The sequence below is a fragment of the Manis javanica genome, chromosome 14, assembly GCF_040802235.1.
Source record: "Manis javanica isolate MJ-LG chromosome 14, MJ_LKY, whole genome shotgun sequence".
Lineage (NCBI taxonomy): Eukaryota > Metazoa > Chordata > Mammalia > Pholidota > Manidae > Manis > Manis javanica.
Window position 1 is genome coordinate 55,267,087 of NC_133169.1, and position 23,808 is coordinate 55,290,894.

A 23,808-nucleotide genomic window follows, 5' to 3' on the forward strand; every position below is an offset into this window, starting at 1 on the left:
ACATTTATAATAAACACAATATTCCTATATATTAGTTACATATATCAGATTATAAAAAAGAAAGCAAGACATGAGCAGACTTACATATAATACTAATCACATGTTTAAGTAGAAAAACTAGTTAGAACTTAAAGAATGTTTTCTGTTGAGCCAGTGGACGTAATCTACTTTGTTTTAGTAATATTTCTAAAAGTAAGATGACCTACATCTTTCCATAATGATAAAACTAGTCATCAATATATCACTTTAAATAAATGCTTTGAAAGAATTACTATATAATAGTTCTAGGTGCCATGATTGACTGGGCAATGAAGAGGATCTAAAATGAAAAAAAGAAAAAAAACCCTAAAACATGTGAACCATTCATTGTCTCTTGACTCTACACCCACTCCTGTGCCCTCTGCTCTGGTATGCTGAACTGAGCTGACCCTGCAGCCATACTGCTGCTGGCTAACTGACACCGTTTAACACTGTCATCAGGGGTGATAGAGGGAGATTGTAAGGCTAAAGGACACCGCCTGTTTGCATTCCCTGGTATATCTCTCTGATGGAAGTTCCACCAATTCTATTATTTTGACTTGATTTAAATTACCATGCCATGGTTTGGGCATTTTTCTTCTTCTGCTTTTAGGTCTCTCGAGTCAAATCTAAAACTAAACTACTGTGTGCACAAAGCATGTGTTTTATGATATGTTTGTTACAGAAGTGTCTATCATTGTAAAACCATCCTCTTGAAATAAAACATGGTGATGTGAGAAGTGAGGCAGAAATCTCCTCCCAAAATCATATATAACACAAAAATACAGTAAATACAACTAATCCTGAAAGAGTGACCAGAAAGAAACTTCAACAGATGGCTTACATCTGGGTAAAGGAGAAGACCTCATGGAAAAGGGTAAAGTAGCAAGCCACCATCTGGCGGGACCCAAACCCTCCCCCACCCCACCTCACTGGTGGGAGGAAGAGAAACAGAGCGGGGAGGGAGTATAGCCCAGGACTGCTAAATACCTAGCCCTGGAGATATGCTCCAGGAGCCTGAACCCACATTACATGGTGCTCTGGAGATTCCAGGGGTTGGAAAGCAAAGACTGGTGGAATACTCAGAGAGACTGAGATTCCAGCCACTTGCGGAGAACAGTTACCCACAACTGGCCACTCTGAGACAAAAGAAATGTGGGCACTTTGAAAGACTTCCCAACAGGGAGAGGGTTGTTAAAGGGGCAAGGATTACACAGAGGGTGAAGTATTCTTAGCTGCATCAAAAGCATAAGGGAATGGGAGGGCAGGGTCAGAGAAGGAAAGGGAGAGGGAAGGAAGAGGAGGGTCCAGGTGTTCCCTGATGGGAAGTTGTTGAGGCAGAGGAGCTGGAGGTGACTAAGTAGGAGGGGGCCATCCTGTAAGATTGGTTTGGGGAGCATATCTGGCTTCCTGTGGTTTGTCCTGAAATGAAAATGGAGCACAAATTTTGGAAACTGGTAGTTACTGACCGAGTCCTGGCCCTGCTGCTGATGCTGCAGGGGCTGTGGTCTGACTCCCAGGGCTGGTTGCTTTGGAGTTTGGCGTCAGAGCTCCTTTGTCATCTGTCGTTTGGCCACTGTCTGTTTTTGGATAAAGCAAGATTCACAACCTGTATGAGCCTGGAAATTCATCCTCACATTAATTGAAGAAGGGGGATCTCCTGAACCCTGCACATCTTTCAGTGAAGCTTTCTTCCCTTCACTGCTCTGGTCGGGACATCAGTCACTTTGCTCCATCTCCCCTGATCAGGGAGTCACTGGGGTCTCTCTCGTATGTCCTTTTCCACACAGCAACCTTATTTTCCCTGAATTTATCCCATAGATTTCTATTACTTTGTGACAATTTTGTCTGTTTATCATTTTTTATTACAACTCGTCATGGGTCAGCCATCAGAGACTGTCCTAAGCATTAGATTAGGAGCTTAAATCACGCTGTAATAACAAGTTTCCTTTCTCATTCCGTGGCTTCCAATTTTCAAAGTTACTTCATTAACCATTAATTGTGATGATTTTGACTTTCATAAACTTTCTCTTAATTTAGTTATGACAGTGAGAGTTGAACTCAATGCGGTTTTATTTCACATTTTAACACATATTTTACATTGTAAAGATATATTTATATAGTGATTTAGCCACCAGTGATTCATAAGCCATTTTTGGGAGCTTATGCTTTCTTAAATTTACAAATTCCTACTCTAAATTTCTCTCTTAAAAATCATACTCTTGCCAGTCTAATTCATCTCAATGGGTTGGCTAAAATGCCTATGGAAAACAAGGCGTGGAGGACCTGCACCTTTTCAGGAGGCTGCAATTACCTCCCCTGAGGATGGTCAGAGATACAAGTACAGCTGTGTAATTCAGAAAGCATTCACCAAACACTTCAGGGAAGCCTGAGACACATGTGTTCTTGTGGCTTAGAGCACAAACACACCTGCAAAGAAGAATCTCTGGATGTTACTCACTGCATTGAACAGAAGAGTAATGAAATTGGGCATTTCATCAGTGTGTTTGCATAAGTGCTCATTGCAGGAAGAGAGACCTCTCATCTCATTCTTCAGGGATATCTGTTTTTGCTCTTCATGCTTATTTCCTTATGGGATTGCATTTTGATTGTTTTATCAGATTGAGGAAAACCAAATTGCCAAGGTACAGTGATACCATTCAGTATTATTAGCATTTTGTGTTTTCCTATAATAAAAGCCTTTAATTTTATCAATTTATTATAACTCCCTAAGTCTATAACCATTAGATATGTGATACACATAGTTTAAGTCTATAAATCAAGTCATTTCAGGGCTTGTATATCATATGAAGAGTGTTGTCCTCTCAAATTTCTGCTTGTAGGAACATCTTATCACTTTATCCATAGACTACAAGTTACAACAACATGTTAGTGAACATGGATAACTTTGCCCTCTTCAGGGAATTCCTCCTCAGGGACATCTCAAGCTCCTAGAAACTCCAAGTCTTACAAGGTCTGCTGTTTTTAATGATTTTCCTGGGAGCCCTAGCTGGAAATTTTCTCTTTTATCATCATTGTTATGGACACACACCTTCACTCCCCAGTGTACTTCTTTATAGGCAATTTATCCCTCATAGAGTTTGGTTACATCTCAATTACTGTCCCCAGTTCCATTGTAAATTCTCTAAAAGGCAGTAAACTGATTTCTCTCACAGCTTGTGCTTCTCAGACCTCCCTATTTATTTTCTTTGGGTCCACGGAGTTCTTCTTCCTTGTGGTCATGTCCTATGACTGCCATGTGGCCATTTGCCACTCTCTGCACTATGGGCTCACCATGACCCCACGTCTGTGCACACAGGTGGCAGGTGTCTCATGGGCCGGTGGGCTAGTCTATTCTGCTGTCCACACAGGGATCGTGTTCAGACTTCCCTTCACAGACTCCAATGTGATCCATCAATACATCTGTGATGTGCCTCAAATCATGCACTTATCATCTTCAGATGTTCAATTTTCTGAGTCTGTGGCCCTTTTTGTGAGTGCTGTCATTCTTTTACTCTTCTCTGTCATGTTATTCACCTCATATGTTCACATTCTTTTAGCTGAGCTCCAGAGGCATTCTATAGAAGCCCAGAACAAAGCCCTATTGACATGCTCCCCAGAGATAGCTACTTTTATTCTGTTTGTAATTTCTGGATTATTTGCTGTATTCAGTCCTGTCTCAAATGTGTCAACCATTCAAACCTGGCTCATGGCCATGTTCTATGCCACGGAGCCCCCCTTCACAAACCCCATCATATTTAGCCTGAGAAGCAGGGAGATTAAAATTGCTTGGGGAACAGTGTTTAATAAATAGGTGCAGGTCCCAGGAAGAGTTTTTCTTACTGGAAATTAATATTTCAATAATCAATTTGGGAAAATAATTATACCACAAAAACTATATTGTTAAACTATTATTCATTTGTTATTTTTATTGAAAAAATGGAGAACGATGTATATATAAATTACTAGTAATCATATGGACAAAAGTTTTACTTGAATAAAATGAATGATTATTTCTTATACCCCCTCTTTTGAATGTAATTTATGTGGTATGTAGTGGATTATTGTTTATATTCCCACTGTTTTGTAAGTCATAAAGGCCTGGAACAATATGAGTTATTTCCCCATTTATACATTGATTTGTCACAAATATTTGATAAAAACTTAATTCAAATTATAAAAAGATGCCTTATATTACGTTTTTCCAAAGAATGATAAATTTTCACTTTGATCCTTTATGTCAGTATAGGATTCTTTGTATAAACACAGTCTATAATTTTATTAGAGAAGAGAGAAATATCTCTATCTAAACGAGTCTGTTCATGTGCATAAACATAAATTAAAATCTATTTCAGAATTCCTATTCATCAGAGTTAACATCAAAGAGAAAGAAGATATTTGGTAGAAGTGCTTCATGAGCAGATAATTATTTTACTGTACCCATAAAAAATATAAATGGACAATGCTCACAATATTGTGTGGTGAACACACAATTGTAGCATAAGAAACACAAACTTCTTATAATGTTCTAATGCTAAACATAAATAATATTTATAGGATGAAGAATGAGAGCCTGGCCATAAGGGAGCTGAACTAAGTCTCTGATTTTTTTGTACATTGAATGTGGATAACACATCATGGCTGGAATATGGAGAATCCAAAGTTTAGGACAGTAAAATGAGTGACAATTCATATCTCTGAGAAAGGTACAGAGTGGAACACACCTGAACAATCCTGATCAAACAGAAAATAGATTTTCCCCTCAAAATCTTAGAAAGTCTTAAAAACTCTGTATGAATTTTACTTGTATAATGTTTATTTCAGTGTTAAATATTTTTGTTCCAGGAGTAGGGGAATTTATAATTAGGAAAAAGGACATTTGCTATTTCCATGATATTGTGATATATAGATAACCACATGCTAGTCTCACAATTAAATCTTAAAATTAACAAAGTTTTATGGTCATTGTTATAGACCCTAATTGAGCAAAACCCACCAGCTGTTCTCTTTCAAATACAATTGCTGCATAAGTTTGAATTTATATTAATATGTCTATCCATGCATGTGTCTTTTGTTAATTCAAGTAAAAGTTCCTAAAAAGTGTCATTTTTTTGGTTTGATTTGTTTAACCCCAATGGGTCACTGAAAGTTGCATAAGTATAACACTTCCTTCTATTTTACAGCATTACACCTCATAGCACAGGCCACACATTATTTATTCATGCCCTTATCCATAGGCACCTTAGCTATTCTAACTCCAATCTTACTGAAGAATTTTGTTTTTAAAAATATCTTCACCCAAGATTGGTACATACACACAATGGAATATTATTAAGCCATAAAAAGTAAACAAATCAAGGGGCGGAGTCAAGATGGCGACGTGAGTAGAGCAGTGGTAATCTCCTCCCAAAACCACATATATTTTTTAAAATACAACAAAAACAACTCTTCCTAAAAGAGAGACCAGAAGACACAGGACAACATCCAGACCACATCCACACCTGTGAGAACCCAGCACCTCATGAAGGGGGTAAGATACAAGCCCCAGCCTGGTGGGACCTGAGCAACCCACACACCAGCTCTGGGTGGGAGGAGAGGAGTCAGAGCGCAGAGGGAGAGGGAGCCCAGGACTGCTAAATAGCCAGCACTAGCCATCCACACCAGAGCGCAGACACAGTGCATGCGTGGGATCCTGAATACTAGGGAAACAGGACAGTAAGACCTGTGAGCGGGTCCCCGTAGCTGGCAACCTGGGGACAAAGAAAAGTGAGAACTTTTTGGAAGGCTTAAAGGGACAGGGACCCCACAGCCAGACGGAAGTGTCCGGGGACATTTAGTCCAGCAGCAGAGAATCTGGGGAACTCTGGGCAGTCTAATCCCCTGGGCAGCAGGGAGCACAGAGGCCCCTCATGGAGATAAATACACTCCCGGCCATACCCCCTACAAAAAGCCTCGGCCATATTGGAGCAGCAGCCCGAGACAGGCCACGCCCACAGAGATAAACTCCATAGTGGCTGGGCAAGAATCAAAAGCCCTGTCTGTGCACAACTGCCCAGCACAAGCCACTAGAGGTCGCTATTAGCCCAGGAGAGGAAGCCACAAACCAACAAGAAGGGAAATTCGTCCATCCGTCACTCGTGCCAGCTCTGCAAACTATCTCTATCAACATGAAAAAGCAAAATTTCAGGCAGACCAAGATAACAGAGAAAACACCTGAGAAGGAGACAGACCTAACCAGTTTTCCTGAAAAAGAATTCAAAATAAAAATCATAAACATGCTGACAGAGATGCAGAGAAATATACAAGAGCTAAGGGATGAGGACCAGAGGGAGATTGCAGACATCCAGAGGGAGATTACAGACGTCGGGGAGGAGATTACAGAAGGGAAACAAACTCTGGAAGCATTTATAAGCAAAATGGATAAGAGGCAAGAGGCTATTGATGGAATAGAAATCAGAGAACAGGAACACATAGAAGCTGACAGAGAGAGAGATAAAAGGATATCAAGGAATGAAACAATATTAAGAGAAATGTGTGACCAATCCAAAAGGAACAATATCCATATTATAGGGGTACCAGAAGAAGAAGAGAGAGAAAAAGGGATAGAAAGTGTCTTTGAAGAAATAATTGCTAAAAACTTCCCCAAACTGGGGAAGGAAATAATTGAACAGACCACGGAAATACCCACAAATCCCAACAGAAAGGACCCAAGGAGGACAACACCAAGACACATAAAAATTAAAATGGCAAAGATCAAGGACAAGAGAAGAGTTTTAAAAGCAGCTAGAGAGAAAAAGGTCACCTATAAAGGAAAACCCATGAGGCTATCAACAGACTTCTCGACAGAAACCTTACAGGCCAGAAGGGAACAGCATGATATATTTAATGCAATGAAACTGAAGGGCTTTGAACTAAGGATACTGTATCCAGCACTACTAACATTTAAATATGAAGGAGGGATTAAACAATTCCCAGACAAGCAAAAGTTGAGGGAATTTGCCTCCCACAAACCACCTCCACAGGGTATTTTAGAGGCACTGTTCTAGACAGGAGCACTCCTAAGACTAAACAGATGTCACCAGAGAAAATAAACTCACAGCAAAGAAAGCAGACCAACCAAATACTAACTAAAGACAAAAAATAAAATCAACTACCCACAAAAAGCAGTTAAAGGAAACACGAAAGAGCACAAAATAAAACGACCAACATATGAAGAATGGAGGAGGAGGAATAAGAAGGGAGAGAAGAAAAGAACCTCCAGACAGTGTATATAACAGATCAATAAGCGAGCTAAGTTAGGCAGTAAAATATTAAAGAGGCTAACCTTGAACCTTTGGTAACCACGAATCTAAAGCCTGCAATGGCAATAAGTACAATTCTTTCAATAGACACCCTAAATGTAAATGGACTGTATGCACCAATCAAAAGAAACAGAGTAATAGAATGATAAATAAGGAAGACCCATCTATATGCTGCTTACAAGAAACTCACCTCAAACTCAAAGACATGCACAGACTAAAAGTCAAGGGATGGAAAAACATATTTCAGGCAAAGAACACAGAGAAGAAAGCAGGGGTTGCAGTACTAGTATCAGACAAAATAGACTTCAAAACAAAGAAAGTAACAAGAGATAAAGAAGGACACTACATAATGATAAAGGGCTCAGTCCAACAAGAGGATATAACCATTCTAAATATATTTGCACCCAACACAGGAGCACCAGCATATGTGAAACAAATACTAACAGAACTAAAGAGGGAAATAGACTGCAATGCATTCATCTTAGGAGAGTTCAAGATGCCACTCACCCCAAAGGATAGATCCACCAGGCAGAAAATAAGTTAGGACACACAGGCACTGAACAACACACTAGAACAGATGGACCTAATAGACATCTATAGAACTCTACATCCAAAAGCAACAGGATACACATTCTTCTCAAATGTGCATGGAACATTCTCCAGAATAGACCACATACTAGGTCACAAAAAGAGCCTCAGTAAATTTCAAAAGATTGAAATGGTACCAAGCAACTTTTCAGACCACAAAGGTATAAAACTAGAAATAAATTCTACAAAGAAAACAAAAAGGCTCACAAACACATGAAGGCCTAACAACATGCTCCTAAATAATCAATGGATCAACAAACAACTTAAAATACAGATCAAGGAATATATGGAAAGAAATGACAACAACAACACAAAGTTCCAAGTTCCGTGGAACGCAGTGAAAGCAGTCTTAAGAGGAAAGTATAGAGCGAGCCAGGCACACTTAAAGAAGGAAGAATAATCCCAAATGAATAGTCTAACATCACAATTATCAAAACTGGAAAAAGAAGAACAAATGAGGCCTAAAGTCAGCAGAAGGAGGGACATAATAAAGATCAGAGAAGTAATAAACAAAACAGTGTAAAATAAACCAATAGAAAAAATCAATGAAACAAAGAGCTGGTTCTCTGAGAAAACAAACAAAATAGATAAGCCTCTAGCCAAACTTATTAAGAGAAAAAGAGAATCAACACACATCAACAGAATCAGAAACAAGAATGGAAAAATCACAACAGACTCCACAGAAATACAAAGAATTATTAAAGACTACTATGAAAACCTATATCCTAACAAGCTGGAAAACCTAGAAGAAATAGACAACTTCCTAGAAAAATACAACCTCCCAAGACTGACCAAGGAATAAACACAAAAGTGAAACAAACCAATTACGAGAAAAGAAGTTGAAACGGTAATCAAAAAACTACCCAAGAACAAAACCCGCGGGCCAGACGGATTTACCCCAGAATTTTATCAGACATACAGAGAAGACATAATACCCATCCTTCTTAAAGATTTCCAAAACATAGAAGAGGAGGGAATACTCCCAAACTCATTCTATGAAGCCAACATCACCCTAATACCAAAACCAGGCAAAGACCCCACCAAAAAAGAAAATTACAGACCAATATCCCTGATGAATATAGATGCAAAAATACAAAATAAAATATTAGCAAACCGAATTCAAAAATATATCAAAAGGATCATACACCATGACTAAGTGGGATTCATCCCAGGGATGCAAGGATGGTACAACATTAGAAAATCCATCAACATCACCCACCACATCAACAAAAAGAAGAACAAAAACCCCATGATCATCTTTATAGATGCTGAAAGAGCATTTGACAAAATTCAACATCCATTCATGATAAAAAATACTCAGCAAAATGGGTATGGAGGGCAGGTACCTCAACATAATAAAGGCCATATATGATAAACCCACAGCTAACATCATACTGAACAGCGAGAAACTGTAAGCTTCTCCTCTGAGATCGGGAACAAGACAGGGATGCTCAGTCTCACCACTGTTATTTAACATAGTACTGGAGGTCCTAGCCATGGCAATCAGACAAAACAAAGAAATACAAGGAATACAGATTGGTAAGAAGAGGTTAAACTGTCACTATTTGCAGATGACATGATATTGTACATAAAAAACCCTAAAGACTCCACTTCAAAACTACTGGAACTGATATCGGAATACAGCAAAGTTGCAGGATACAATATTAACACATAGAAATCTGTGGCTTTCCTATATAGTAACAATGAACCAATAGAAAGAGAAATCAGGAAAACAACTCCATTCACAACTACATCAAAAAGAATAAAATAACTAGGAATAAACCTAACCAAAGAAGTGAAAGACCTATACCCAGAAAACTATAAGACACTCTTAAGAGAAATTAAAGAGGACACTAACAAATGGAAACTCATCGCATGCTTTTGGCTAGGAAGAATTAATATAGTGAAAATGGCCATCCTGCCCAAAGCAATATACAGATTTGATGCAATCCCTATCAAATTACCAACAACACTCTTCATCGAACTGGAACAAATAGTTCAAAAATTCATATGGAAACACCAAAGACCCCGAATACCCAAAGCAATCCTGAGAAAGAAGAATAAAGTGGGGGGAGATCTCACTCCCCAACTTCAAGCTCTACTACAAAGCCATAGTAATCAAGACAATTTGGTACTGGCACAAGAACAGAGCCACAGACCAGTGGAACAGATTAGAGACTCCAGATATTAACCCAAGTATATATGGTCAATTAATATTTGGTAAAGGAGCCATGAACATACAATGGGGAAATGACAGTCTCTTCAACAGATGGTGCTGGCAAAACTGGACTGCCACATGTAAGAGAATGAAACTGAACTAATGTCTAACCCCATACACAAAAGTAAATTCAAACTGGATCAAAGACCTGAATGTAAGTCATGAAACCATAAAACTCTTAGAAAAAAACATAGGCAAAAATCTCTTGGACATAAACATTAGTTACTTCTTCATGAACATATCTCCCCAGGCAAGGAAAACAAAAGCAAAAATGAACAAGTGGGACTATATCAAGCTGAGAAGCTTCTGTACAGCAAAGGACACCATCAATAGAACAAAAAGGTGCCCTACAGCATGGGAGAATATATTTGTAAATGACAGATTCGATAAAGGCTTGATATCCAAAATATATAAAGAACTCACCCACCTCAACAAACAAAAAACAAATAATCCAATTAAAAAATTGGCAGAGGAACTGAATAGACAGTTCTCCAGAAAAGAAATTCAGATGGCCAACAGACACATGAAAAATGCTCCACATCCCTAGTTATCAGAGAAATGCAAATTAAAACCACAATGAGGTATCACCTCACACCAGTAAGGATGGCTATCAACATCCAAAAACAACAACAAATGTTGGTGAGGTTGTGGAGAAAGGGGAACTCTCCTACATTGCTGGTGGGAATGTAAATTAGTACAACCACTGTGGAAAGCAGTATGGAGGTTCCTCAAAATGCTCAAAATAGACTTACCATTTGACCTAGGAATTCCACTCCTAGGAATTTACCCCAAGAATGCAGCACTCCAGTTTGAAAAAGACAGATGCACCCCTATGTTTATTGCAGCACTATTTACAATAGCCAAGAAATGGAAGCAACCTAAGTATCCATCAGTAGATGAATGGATAAAGAATAAGTGGTACATATACACAATGGAATATTATTCAGCCATAAGAGGAAAACACATCCTACCATTTGCAACATCACGGATGGAGCTAGAGGGTATTATGCTCAGTGAAATAATCTAAGCAAAGAAAGACAAGTACCAAATGATTTCACTCATCTGTGGAATATAGGAACAAAGGAATAACTGAAGGAACAAAACAGCGGCAGAATCACAGAACCCAAAAATGGACTAACAGTTACCAAATGGAAAGAGACTGGGGAGAATGGGAGGGTAGGGAGGGATAAGGGCTGGGAAGAAAAAAGGGGGTATTATGATTAGCATGTATAATGTGGGGGGTGGAGGAAAGGGGAGGGCTGTGCAACACAGAGAAGACAAGTAGTGATTCTACAACATTTTGCTATACTGATGAACAGTGACTATAAGGGGGTTTCTGGGGGTGGACTTGGTGTAGGGGAGAGCCTAGTAAACATAATGTTCTTCATGTAATTCTAGATTAATGATAACAAAAAAAGGAGGGGATTACTCCCTGATAGGATAAAATTAACTGCAAATCAACGATTAATGCATCCTTTACATATCCTTAGTTTTCATCTTTTAAAGGGTGTCAGATAATCAGCTATGGAAGTACATTTTTCTGACAATATTTATTTCTCTTAAAAAAAAAAAGCAGTTCCTGTGTGGCGGTCTCCAATAGGTTCTTCACAATGGTATAAAGGTCATATCAAAGTGTGGGCAAAGGGTTTGTTTGTGTTTATACAGAGGATCAAAGCCTAATTTGGCTACCCAGAAAACAAAATAAGATACGATATGAAGAAGAACTTCCAACATCAACATCCTCTGGAAGAGTCATTCCAGAAGATGATCATCAAAAAACTTCAACAAAGATCCTGGTGCTATTGCAGTTGTAGCTGCATTCATCCCACCGGTTCCTGGACTTGCCATTGGAATGAAGAAGGAGATATCTAAGCTGCCCTGTGCATACAGTAAAACAACAAATTTGACTGGATCTATACTGTTGGAACTCAACCAAGAATTAGGAGAAGTGCAAGTTGCAGCACTCCAAAATCGTGCGACTATAGACTATCTACTGTTAAAAGAACATATGGGATGTGAACAGTTCCCAGGAATGTGTTGTTTTAATTTGTCTGATTTTTCTCAAACTATTAAAATTCAGTTAGACAATATCCATCATAGTATTGATAAGTTTTCATGGATGCCTGGGGTACCTGACTGGGTTTCTTGGTTTCACTGGATGTGGCTGGTATTTGTGGGTCTGCTTTTGTTATGTATCTGTATTCCTGTTCTGTTGGTGTGTGTACACAATTTGATTGGTGGTTTGTTGGAACCGATACATGCTTATGTTACTCTACAGGAAGTTGTGTCAAAGAAATAATCAATCTTCCCATGTTTTCTTCCATCTGCTACTTCTATAGCTTTTCTTCTTCCTTCCTAATTATAGCCCTTTGGTAGAATTCTTGCCTCGTATTGAAAATTACCAAATATCATAATTCTTCCAATTGGTAAAGATACCTCAAGACAAATGCTGGGCATAGAAGCCACAGGGCATAAATCTGCAAAGAGGTAAAAAGCTAACCTTTTAAAAGAATATTGCTTCTCTCTCACTTACCAACTTTACATTTCCCTGTATGGCCCCGGAAGATGGCTGGTTAGCCAGAGACAGGTGGGATTCCTTAGGGGAGGAGCAACCTAGGACAGGCACAGTCACAGGGGGGCCATCAGCTGAGAAATTGGGGATCAACAGAGGTGAAGCCTAGAACCTCACCCCTCCCCCGTTTTGAGAGAAATCTTCTGCATCCGTGGATGTTTTGTTGCCCTTGTCTAGCTTGGATTAATACTTAGTCTATAGGCACAGACCTGATCATCTACATTTGCCCTCTTATAGCACTAAATTATGTTTTCTACCTTTATCTTGCATCTACCTACCACTTCAGCATTTTATTTTAAAAAGTAAAATAAAAAAATAAGGGAGAAATGTGAGATTCACATATAAATCAAGTATAAAAATCAAACAAATAATCATATCTGACCTGATTGTTTATAGTTCATGATGTGTGATCAAAACTGTAAGTTGCTGTGATATGAGTGCCCTTGCACTGTTCACCATGTAAGAACTTATTCACTATGTAAGAATTTGTTCACCATGTAAGAACTTGTTCATCATGTTTCAGAAAATTGGAGACTGTTGAGAATTAGGCTTGGGGTTGATTAATGATTGTGCATTGAGTCCCCTATACAGAATTTTATTGTTGTTAACAACAATTTGATCAATAAGTATGAGAGATGCCCTCTCCAAAAAAAAAGAGCAAAACTAAGAGTAAATAATGGCATTGGGAGTATTTATAAAATGTATGTAAGGTATACTTTTCAATGAATATATTTAAAAAAAATACATTTGGTAGGCATCTGTGAATTCTTAAACACTTGCAGAACTCAGGTTGACTGACAACAAACGTGGAAATACGTCGAAACCAGTTTATGTAAAGCTAGATTTGTCTGTTTCAGGAAACCTGTAGTGCTAAGAGGCTGTTCAGAAATGGCACGGGAATTCCTAAAAATTATTAGGATCTGGGCTCCTTCCTGTTCTCTGTTCTTATATCCTTACAATATGACCTTTGTCCTTGTGGTGCAAAACTGTGAAAAGAATTCCAGACATCACATGCATATTCCAGGCAGCATGATAATGAAAAAATCTCCTTTGTTAAGGAAACAATGAAATGTGTTCACACAATATTTGGGTACATTTATTGTTGTTGAAACTGCCACCCCAGCCTCAGGAAAGGAATATAGTCCTTGACTGGGCAGACTGCCATACTGAATAAACTTGGTATTCTGACATTAAAGAGCTGGCATGCAAAACTGTCTAATTCTGCCACCGGTTTTAAAGATGGAGCACCAATTCACCATGCCCTGGGTTGAGTGTTGGAGATTTTGGACACTAAAATATATGCAAACCTAAGGGAATAAAATTTTCAACTCATATTTTCAAGAGCAGAGTAACACAGTGGAGCCATATCATGTGAACATTTAATCTCCTGTGGAGTTTACTCCACTCATGTCTGTCCTTTCCATGAACATACCATGATTGGTGATGATCTAGAAAACCTCTCTGTGTCTCCTGTTGTGAACATCTCATTGCACTCCAGGGTGACTGCTAATGGCAGGTGGTATGGTGTATATTATCACGACACCTTGGACTGCAGAAACAAAGATGTTTCTGATGCAATTTTCAAATCCAAGTTATAAAAGCAGCCATTCTAATTTGAATAACTTCACAGCCTGTTTCTTGGTGACCTATAGCAGAAATTTATTTATTTTGCTGACTGACAGTTCTCCTGACCTACTATCAATCTGGCTACCTGCTGATTAATAAAAACATGCCACACATACTGTGAGGTTAAGTTACGTGGGTCAGTTACTGAAGTTCTCTTCATCTCAATTTGCTCATCCATTAAATGTGCATAAGGCTTGGCTCAGAGTAAGCAGATTAATTATCACCTGGTCAATAATTGAATGAACATCTACCTTATTAAAGGTAGGTGTTAAAAAGATGAAATAAGATAAAAATGATGTCAAGTAAATAAAGATTTAATCATCTTTTTGGCATATATTCAGCATTAAACATTTAAGCTTCTTTCTCCCTTTTTCATAAGGTGTTTTCACATGGATTATCTTAGCCCAGAAAGTCTTGTTATTTCTCTAAGACATATATTACCTCTATTTACAGATGAAACACTGAGATTCAGAGTTTACTGGCTTTCCAGTGCCCATGTGGCCACAAGTATCTGAGCTTGGAGTACAACTTTGAGGTTCTGTTTCAGGGCCAAACGCCCAGCCCTCCCACTACTGTGGGTATGGTCCACCCATGGGATCCAGTGTTCTGATGTATAAATTAAGTGACTTGAAGTTTTAGGGCACAGTTAAACTAATACATGGCCACAATCAACCACAGAATCTTAGGGGAATACAGTAATATTTTACCTAGTTCACAAATCTGCTGGGCATCTGAGGATGTGACACAAACTGGGTGCTTCTGAATGGCTTGGCTCCACACGTCTCTAACCCTCCTCAGCAGCAGGCATCTTCTCATGCTGTAGCAGACAGAGAATAGGGCAAATGTTTTTCCTGTTAACATTCAATTAACCAAAGCAAATCATGTGGTGAACCCATAGCAAAAGGTGGTGAAATACCTTTGGTGCCTTTGGTGGGAGGAGGGACTGCGAAATCATATGTAAAGGTTGTGGATACGGGGAGAGTAAGAATGGGACATTATTGTGATGTACTTACAGTGTTGAGATTCCTCTAAACTCTAGCATGTAATGATTTTTTTCAATTTTCATTTGGTTAGCAGAGTGTCTTTTCATCATTTTCTTTGTTAATGTTTTTCAAATTGCCTAGGGCAAACAGGACTTCCCTGGAGGGCAGAAAACTCAGGTCTGTTTGCCATTCTATGGGTTTTGTTTTTTTGTATTTAACTGTGCTGCTCCATGAACACAGTGTTCCAGGAGGTGATAGTAAGGGCACTCTCGCCTGAGTACTGCATCCTCTTCATTGTAAATATGGTTTCCAGGCTCATGCACATACATGTTATTTGCTTAAACAGGAAAGAAGGGAAGAATTAGTCCTTTTTAGATGCAGAATATAGGGACTTTGGTCTAAAAAGAATGTAAGGAAAGAGTTGATGAGGGTGGGAAAGAAGGTGTGGGGGGATGAGCAGGGTCATTTCTGCTGATGGACTGTAAACTGCTGCCCAGACCTCAGTCCCAGCATTCAGCCTCCTTTCTTTTCACTCAGAGGCTGTCATCAGTCTCCCTGTCTTCTAAAGATTCTTCCCTTCTTTATTTCTGGCTATTGTATCTTTGTGTTTTTATCTATTTTTTTATATTTCTAAAAGTATAGAAACAGGATGTACTCTCATTTGAGCAATGCAGAAATACACATGGGAGAGTATGAAAGTTATTCTTTTAATGTTCTTAGAAATAGTCACTTGTTCTTATTTACTCGTAAGGAACTTCACTGACAATCAACATAGGGAAGCAGGGGAAAAATAAAAAAATATCAGAAAGGAGTAAATATTTAAGATTGTGATGTTGGGACTGGGTGAAAGGGGATCACTAGCTTGAGCCTGTGCTGTGTTTATCCCAGCATTCAGACATGTCTGGAAGACTAGTGGTTTAGGGCAGGCACTTGTCTTTCATGTGGGAGAATGAGGAGACATCTAATAAAGAATTACAAGGGAAAATAATTGAAGCAATAGGTCATTGATATAAAGTATTACAATTCTGGTAACAGATATTTCACTCAAATTATCATCCTGCCCAGTATGACAGAATCATAAAATGGTGGGATTGTGGGGGTAAAGGAGGAACTAAAAGATGTAAGGTTTAAGTCATCAGGGATTTGGTAGATTTTGTGTGAGGGAATTGAGCCGTGAAGGGAGTCATTGGATTGTATGTCGAAATCAGCTCCTGAACTGTTGGGGTTCAGTTTTATTCTCCTTGGTTCTTTTCCCTGCTGCAACAAAGAATTGCAAGGCAGAGACACAGTAATGAAGCAGAATCAGAGTTTTATTTGAACAGGAGGAGTGGGCCAGGGTCAAGGTAGGCAAAGGCAGGTTTACTTGAATAAAGCAGAGAGGAGGGAAAACCAGGGGGAGGGAAGGGCAGCTCAGCGAACTCCTGCTCGGCTTGGGCACACCCCCTGGCAACTCCTAAAGCCAGTCACTTGGCATCCAGTGTCCACATGAATCTGCATGGTATGGGAACTAAGTCCCTACCACCCCAGGATTTGGGGGTGCCACAGAGCACTGGATGGAGTAAGATTAATTATGTTTTGAGAAATTCCCAAAGGCAAAGAAAATAGATTTTCAGGCAGGCTACTAAGGGGCATGACTGTTCAACTGCATTCCGTCTGGGGCACCCAGGTGATGGGAATTTGCAAGCCCAAGTAGAGTTCTTAGCAGCCCCTCCCTGCTTATCTGGAGGAGAACAGAGTGACAGACACACTTGAAGAAAAATGAGTACAGGCAACCTCAGAGAGGAGGTGAACTTAAGGGTTTAGGGCCTGGGATTTTATAGGGCTTTTTGAGTAGGAGTTAGCATAGGGCATGATATATACAGGTGATTCATTGTTCCTTAGAGGTTTTGTCTTAAGAATAGGGATATTCAGGTGACTGAGTCTCAGCATTCTTTGTCCACAAAGGTTTATTCACACTTTGGAGGTCTGTGTCCTTCCCTGGTTACAAAGTTACTTGTTTAAGGGGCTGGACGAAGAGAAAGAAAACTACAAAGGTTAAGTTAAGGAATAAGCTGGACCTTTTGCAGGCAGGCTAAGTAGATTTTACAATGACATGATCTAATTGATACAATGAAGACATGGGCTGCACTCCCTTACTTTTCTTTATCTGGGTAATATCCAGACATTCTAAGTTGTTCCTGGCTTTTGAAACTTCAACTAATTAACTCATCAACTCTGCGAGTCCTGTGGGGAAGTTGGGGTTCCTGTGGCCAGGATCCTCACTGAACTTAAACCACCTGATGATATACCTGGCCTGTTGCTAGGCTACTGCTTCCACACCTTTAGGCAATAAACTATTATTGTGCTATATAGAGACCTCCACCAGCGCTCTAGGTGGAGGCAGGAACGCTAGTGCTTGACCTACCACTGGGAGAACAAGCTGGATAATAAACCCTTTCACCGCAAAGAATGTTTTGCTGTCAATTTCTTTGGTCACATCGAATCCAGAGCGAACTTGCCGGGGGCTGAAACTCATGGGCAAGACAGTCCTTTCTGGCTCCTGGTTTTATCAGCTTAATTCTTTGAGTCCTCTTTAGTGGGCTGTACTAGCTTTATTTTCTTCCCACCCTGCTCACGTCTATTTTTCTTCCTAATAGAACCTTGACATTTATAGATGCAATGTGGTCATTGGCACCAAGCGGCTGGAATCACCAGCAACACTGACAATGCCTTTGGAGGGTACAGGTGATGGTCACTGCCCTGAGCCACACAGACAGTGGGCTCATCAATGGTTGGCACCATCAGCACCAAATTTGCCTTCAGATAATCATTCCCTATATCAGTAACACTGGCTTTTGTGGTTACAACAGATGGAATTTTGAGGTGGATCAAATCAATGATTCCTGCATTTATGCATTGAAGAGAGGGCCCACTGAGGGAGCTACTGAAGCTCTGTCTTTTCAGAGCTCCTAGATACTTGGAAATCTGTGAGTAAAGGATGAGAAGAGATAATAAATCTCTGACCTTTTATTGCTTTGAGCTTAATGGGAATATAGTAGGTTATATCTGAATGGACCTACATAGGCAGAAAAATAGATATAAGTGGGTGGAGGGAGAGGAAGGCCAGTAAAAGCCCACTAAAAGGGACTCAAAGAGTTATTAACCAGATACTATCAGAGAGCCAGGAAGGACTCACAGAATTGATGAGTTAATTAGCTGAAGTTCCAAACGCCAGGAGCAATTTAGAACATCTGGATATATTCCCCAGATAAAGGAAAGTATGGGAGTGCAGCTCACATCTTCATTGTATCAGTTAGGTCATGCCTTTGTAAAATCTACTTAGCCTGCAAAAGGCCCAACTTATTCTTTACCTTAACCTATATGCTTTTCTTCCTCTTCTTCCAGCCCATTAATTATGTAATTTTGTAACCAGGGCAGCAGACGTCTAAAGTATAAATAAACCTATGTGGACAAAAATGCTGAGTTCCAGGCCAACACAGTCAGCTGAATAACCCTACTTTTAAGACAAAACTTAAAAGGAATTATAAATCACCTGTATACATCATGTCTTAATGCTGACACCTACCCAAAAAGCCCTATAAAAATCCCAGACCCAGGGGGCAGAGCCAGGATGGCGGCATGAGTAGAGCAGTGGAAATCTCCACCCAAAAACACATAGAGCTATGAAAATATAACAAAGAAAACTCTTCCTAAAATAGAGACCAGAGGACACAGGACAACATCCAGACCACATCCACACCTGCAAGAACATAGCGCCCTGCAAAGGGGGAAAGGAAGGACACAAACCAACAAGAAGGGAAGCTCTTCCAGCGGTCACTCATACCAGCACTACAAACTATCTCTATCACCATGAAAAGGCAAAACTACAGGCAGACAAAGATCACAGAGACAACACCTGAGAAGGAGACAGACCTAACCAGTCCTCCTGAAAAAGAATTCAAAGTAAAAATCATGAACATGCTGACAGAGATGCAGAGAAAAATGCAAGAGCAATGGGATGAGATGCAGAGAAAAATGCAAGAGCAATGGGATGAAGTCTGGAGGGAGATCACAGATGTCAGGAAGGAGATCACAGAAGTTAAACAATCCCTGGAAGGATTTATAAGCAGAATGGATAAGATGCAAGAGGCCATTGAAGGAATAGAAGCCAGAGAACAGGAACGTATAGAAGCAGACATAGAGATAAAAGGATCTCCAGGAAAGAAACAACACTAAGAGAACTATGTGACCAATCCAAAAGGAATAATATTCGTATTATAGGAGTACCAGAAGAAGAAAAGGAAAAGGGATAGAAAGTCTCTTTGAAGAAATAATTGCTGATAACTTCCCCAAACAGGGGGAGGAAATAATCAAACAGACCATAGAATTACACAGAACCACCAACAGAAAGGATTCAAGGAGGACAACACCAAGACACATAGTAATTAAAAGGGCAAGGATCAAGGACAAGGAAAGAGTTTTAAAGGCAGCTAGAGAGAAAAAGGTCAGCTATAAAGGAAAACCCATCAGGGTAACATCAGACTTCTCGACAGAAACCCTACAGGCCAGAAGAGGATGGCATGAAATACTTAATGCAATGAAACAGAAGAGCCTTGAACCAAGGACACTGTATCCAGCACGACTATCATTTAAATATGATGGCGGGATTAAACAATTCCCAGACAAGCAAAAGCTGAGGGAATTTGCTTCCCACAAACCACCTCTACAGGGCATCCTACAGGGACTGCTCTAGACGGGAGCACTCCTAAAAAGAGCACAGAACAAAACACACAACATATGAAGAATGGAGGAGGAGGAATAAGAAGGGAGAGAAGAAAAGAGTCTCTAGACAGTGTACATAACACCACAATAAGCGAGCTAAGTTAGGCAGTAAGATACTAAAGAACCTAACCTTGAACCTTTGGTAACCACGAATCTAAAGCCTGAAATGGCAATAAGTACATATCTCTCAATAGTCACCCGAAATGTAAATGGACTGAATGCACCAATCAAAAGACACAGAGTAATAGAATGGATAAAAAAGCAAAAGACCCATCTATATGCTGCTTATAAGAAACTCACCTTAAACCCAAAGACAAGCATAGACTAAAAGTCAAGGGATGGAAAAACATATTTCAGATAAACAACAGTGAGAAGAAAGCAGGGGTTGCAGTACTAATATCAGACAAAATAGACTTCAAAACAAAGAAAGTAACAAGAGATAAAGAAGGACACTACATAATGATAAAGGGTTCAGTCCAACAAGAGGATATAACCATTCTAAATATATATGCACCCAACACAGGAGAACCAGCATTTGTGAAACAAATACTAACAGAACTAAAGAGGGAAATAGACTGCAATGCATTCATCTTAGGAGACTTCAACACACCACTCACCCCAAAGGATAGATCCACCAGGCAGAAAATAAGTAAGGACACACAGGCACTGAACAACACACTAGAACAGATGGACCTAATAGACATCTATAGAACTCTACATCCAAAAGCAACAGTATATACATTCTTCTCAAGTGCACATGGAACATTCTCCAGAAGAGACCACATACTAGGTCACAAAAAGAGCCTCAGTAAATTCTAAAATATTGAAATTCTACCAACCAATTTTTCAGACCACTAAGATATAAAAGTAGAAATAAATTCTACAAAGAAAACAAAAAGGCTCACAAACACATGGAGGCTTAACAACATGCTACTAAATAATCAATGGATCAATGAACAAATCAAAATAGAGATAAAGGAATATATAGAAACAAATGACAACAACAACACAAATCCCCGACTTCTGTGGGACGCAGCGAAAGCAGTCTTAAGAGGAAAGTATATAGCAATCCAGGCACACTTGAAGAAGGAAGAACAATCCCAAATGAATAGTCTAACATCACAATTATCGAAACTGGAAAAAGAAGAACAAATGAGGCCTAAAGTCAGCAGAAGGAGGGACATAATAAATATCAGAGAAGAAATAAACAAAATTGAGAAGTATAAAACAATAGCAAAAATCAATGAAACCAAGAGCTGGTTCTTTGGGAAAATAAACAAAATAGATAAGCCTCTAGCCAAACTTATTAATAGAAAAAGAGAATCAACACAAATCAACATAATCAGAAATGAGAATGGAAAAATCACGACAGACCCCACAGAAATACAAAGAATTATTAAAGACTACTATGAAAACCTATATGCCAACAAGCTGGAAAACCTAGAAGAAATGAACAACTTCCTAGAAAAATACAACCTCCCAAGACTGACCAGGGAAGAAACACAAAAGTTAAACAAACCAATTACGAGCAAAGAAATTGAAACGGTAATAAAAAAACTACCCAAGAACAAAACCCCGGGGCCGGACGGATTTACCTCGGAATTTTATCAGACACACAGTGAAGACATAATACCCATTCTCCTTAAAGTGTTCCAAAAAATAGAAGAAGAGGGAATACTCCCAAACTCATTCTATGAAGCCAACATCACCCTAATACCAAAACCAGGCAAAGACCCCACCAAAAAAGAAAATTACAGACCAATATCCCTGATGAATGTAGATGCAAAAATACTCAACAAAATATTAGCAAACAGAATTCAACAGTATATCAAAAGGATCATACATCATGACCAAGTGGGGTTCATCCCAGGGATGCAAGGATGGTAGAACATTCGAAAATCCATCAACATCATCCACCACATCAACAAACAGAAAGACAAAATCCACATGATCATCTCCATAGATGCCGAAAAAGCATTTGACAAAATTCAACATCCATTCATGATAAAAACTCTCAGCAAAATGGGAATAGAGGGCAAGTACCTCAACATAATAAAGGTCATATATGATAAACCCACAGCCAGCATTATACTGAACAGCGAGAAGCTGAAAGCATTTCCTCTGAGATCGGGAACCAGACAGGGATGCCCACTCTCCCCACTGTTATTTAACATAGTACTGGAGGTCCTATCCACGGCAATCAGACAAAACAAAGAAATACAAGGAATCCAGATTGGTAAAGAAGAAGTTAAACTGTCACTATTTGCATATGATATGATACTGTACATAAAAAACCCTAAAGACTCCACTCCAAAACTACTAGAGCTGATATCAGAATACAGCAAAGTTGCAGGATACAAAATCAACACACAGAAATCTGTAGCTTTCCTATACACTAACAATGAACCAATAGAAAGAGAAATCAGGAAAACAATTCCATTCACAATTGCATCAAAAAGAATAAAATACCTAGGAATAAACCTAACCAAGGAAGTGAAATACTTATACTCTGAAAAATACAAGTCACTCTTAAGAGAAATTAAAGGGGACACTAAGAAATGGAAACTCATCCCCTGCTCATGGCTAGGAAGAATTCATATCGTCAAAATGGCCATCCTGCCCAAATCAATATACAGATTTGATGCAATCCCTCTCAAATTACCAGCAACATTCTTCAATGAATTGGAACAAAGAATTCAAAAATTCTTATGGAAACACCAAAGACCCCGAATAGCCAAAGCAATCCTGAAAAAGAAGAATAAAGTAGGGGGGATCTCACTCCCCAACTTCAAGCTCTACTACAAAGCCATAGTAATCAAGACAATTTGGTACTGGTACAAGAACAGAGCCACAGACCAGTGGAACAGATTAGAGACTCCAGACATTAACCCAAACATATATGGTCAATTAATATTTGATAAAGGAGCCATGGACATACAATGGCAAAGTGACAGTCTCTTCAACAGATGGTGTTGGCAAAACTGGACAGCTACATGTAGGAGAATGAAACTGTACCTTTGTCTAACCCCATATACAAAGGTAAACTCAAAATGGATCAAAGACCTGAATGTAAGTTATGAAACCATTAAACTCCTGGAAAAAAACATAGGTAAAAACCTCTTAGACATAAACATGAGTGACCTCTTCTTGAACATATCTCCCCGGGCAAGGAAAACAACAGCAAAAATGAGCAAGTGGGACTACATTAAGCTGAAAAGCTTCTGTAGAGCGAAAGACACCATCAATAGAACAAAAAGGAACCCTACAGTATGGGAGAATATATTTGAAAATGACAGATCCGATAAAGGCTTGACGTCCAGAATATATAAAGAGCTCACACGCCTCAACAAACAAAAAACAAATAACCCAATTAAAAAATGGGCAGAGGAACTGAACAGACAGTTCTCTAAAAAAGAAATACAGATGGCCAACAGACACATGAAAAGATGCTCCACATCGCTAATTATCAGAGAAATGCAAATTAAAACTACAATGAGGTATCACCTCACACCAATAAGGATAGCTGCCATCCAAAAGACAAACAACAACAAATGTTGGCGAGGCTGTGGAGAAAGGGGAACCCTCCTACACTGCTGGTGGGAATGTAAATTAGTTCAACCATTGTGGAAAGCAGTTTGGAGGTTCACCAAAATGCTCAAAACAGACCTACCATTTGATCCAGGAATTTCACTCCTAGGAATTTACCCTAAGAATGCAGCAATCAAGTTTGAGAAAGACAGA

General features: G+C 39.2%; 1 protein-coding gene and 1 long non-coding RNA gene across 6 annotated transcripts in view; both read right to left on the reverse strand.

Moving 5' to 3' along the window:
- The window catches only part of LOC118972708 (uncharacterized), a 350,716-nt gene that overhangs the window by 222,904 nt on the left and 104,004 nt on the right, over nt 1–23,808 (reverse strand). The window lies entirely within an intron of this gene.
- The window catches only part of LOC108388360 (olfactory receptor 13G1-like), a 135,166-nt gene that overhangs the window by 7,215 nt on the left and 104,143 nt on the right, over nt 1–23,808 (reverse strand). For 3 of the 5 annotated variants that reach the window (XM_073221556.1, XM_073221554.1, XM_073221555.1), the window contains 2 exons: nt 15,031–15,140; nt 1,488–1,598 (listed from right to left, as the gene is read on the reverse strand). The gene's annotated coding sequence lies outside the window, so the exon portion shown is untranslated. The remainder of the gene's footprint in view (nt 1–1,487; nt 1,599–15,030; nt 15,141–23,808) is intronic. The other 2 variants (XM_073221558.1, XM_073221557.1) reach the window with 1 other exon arrangement.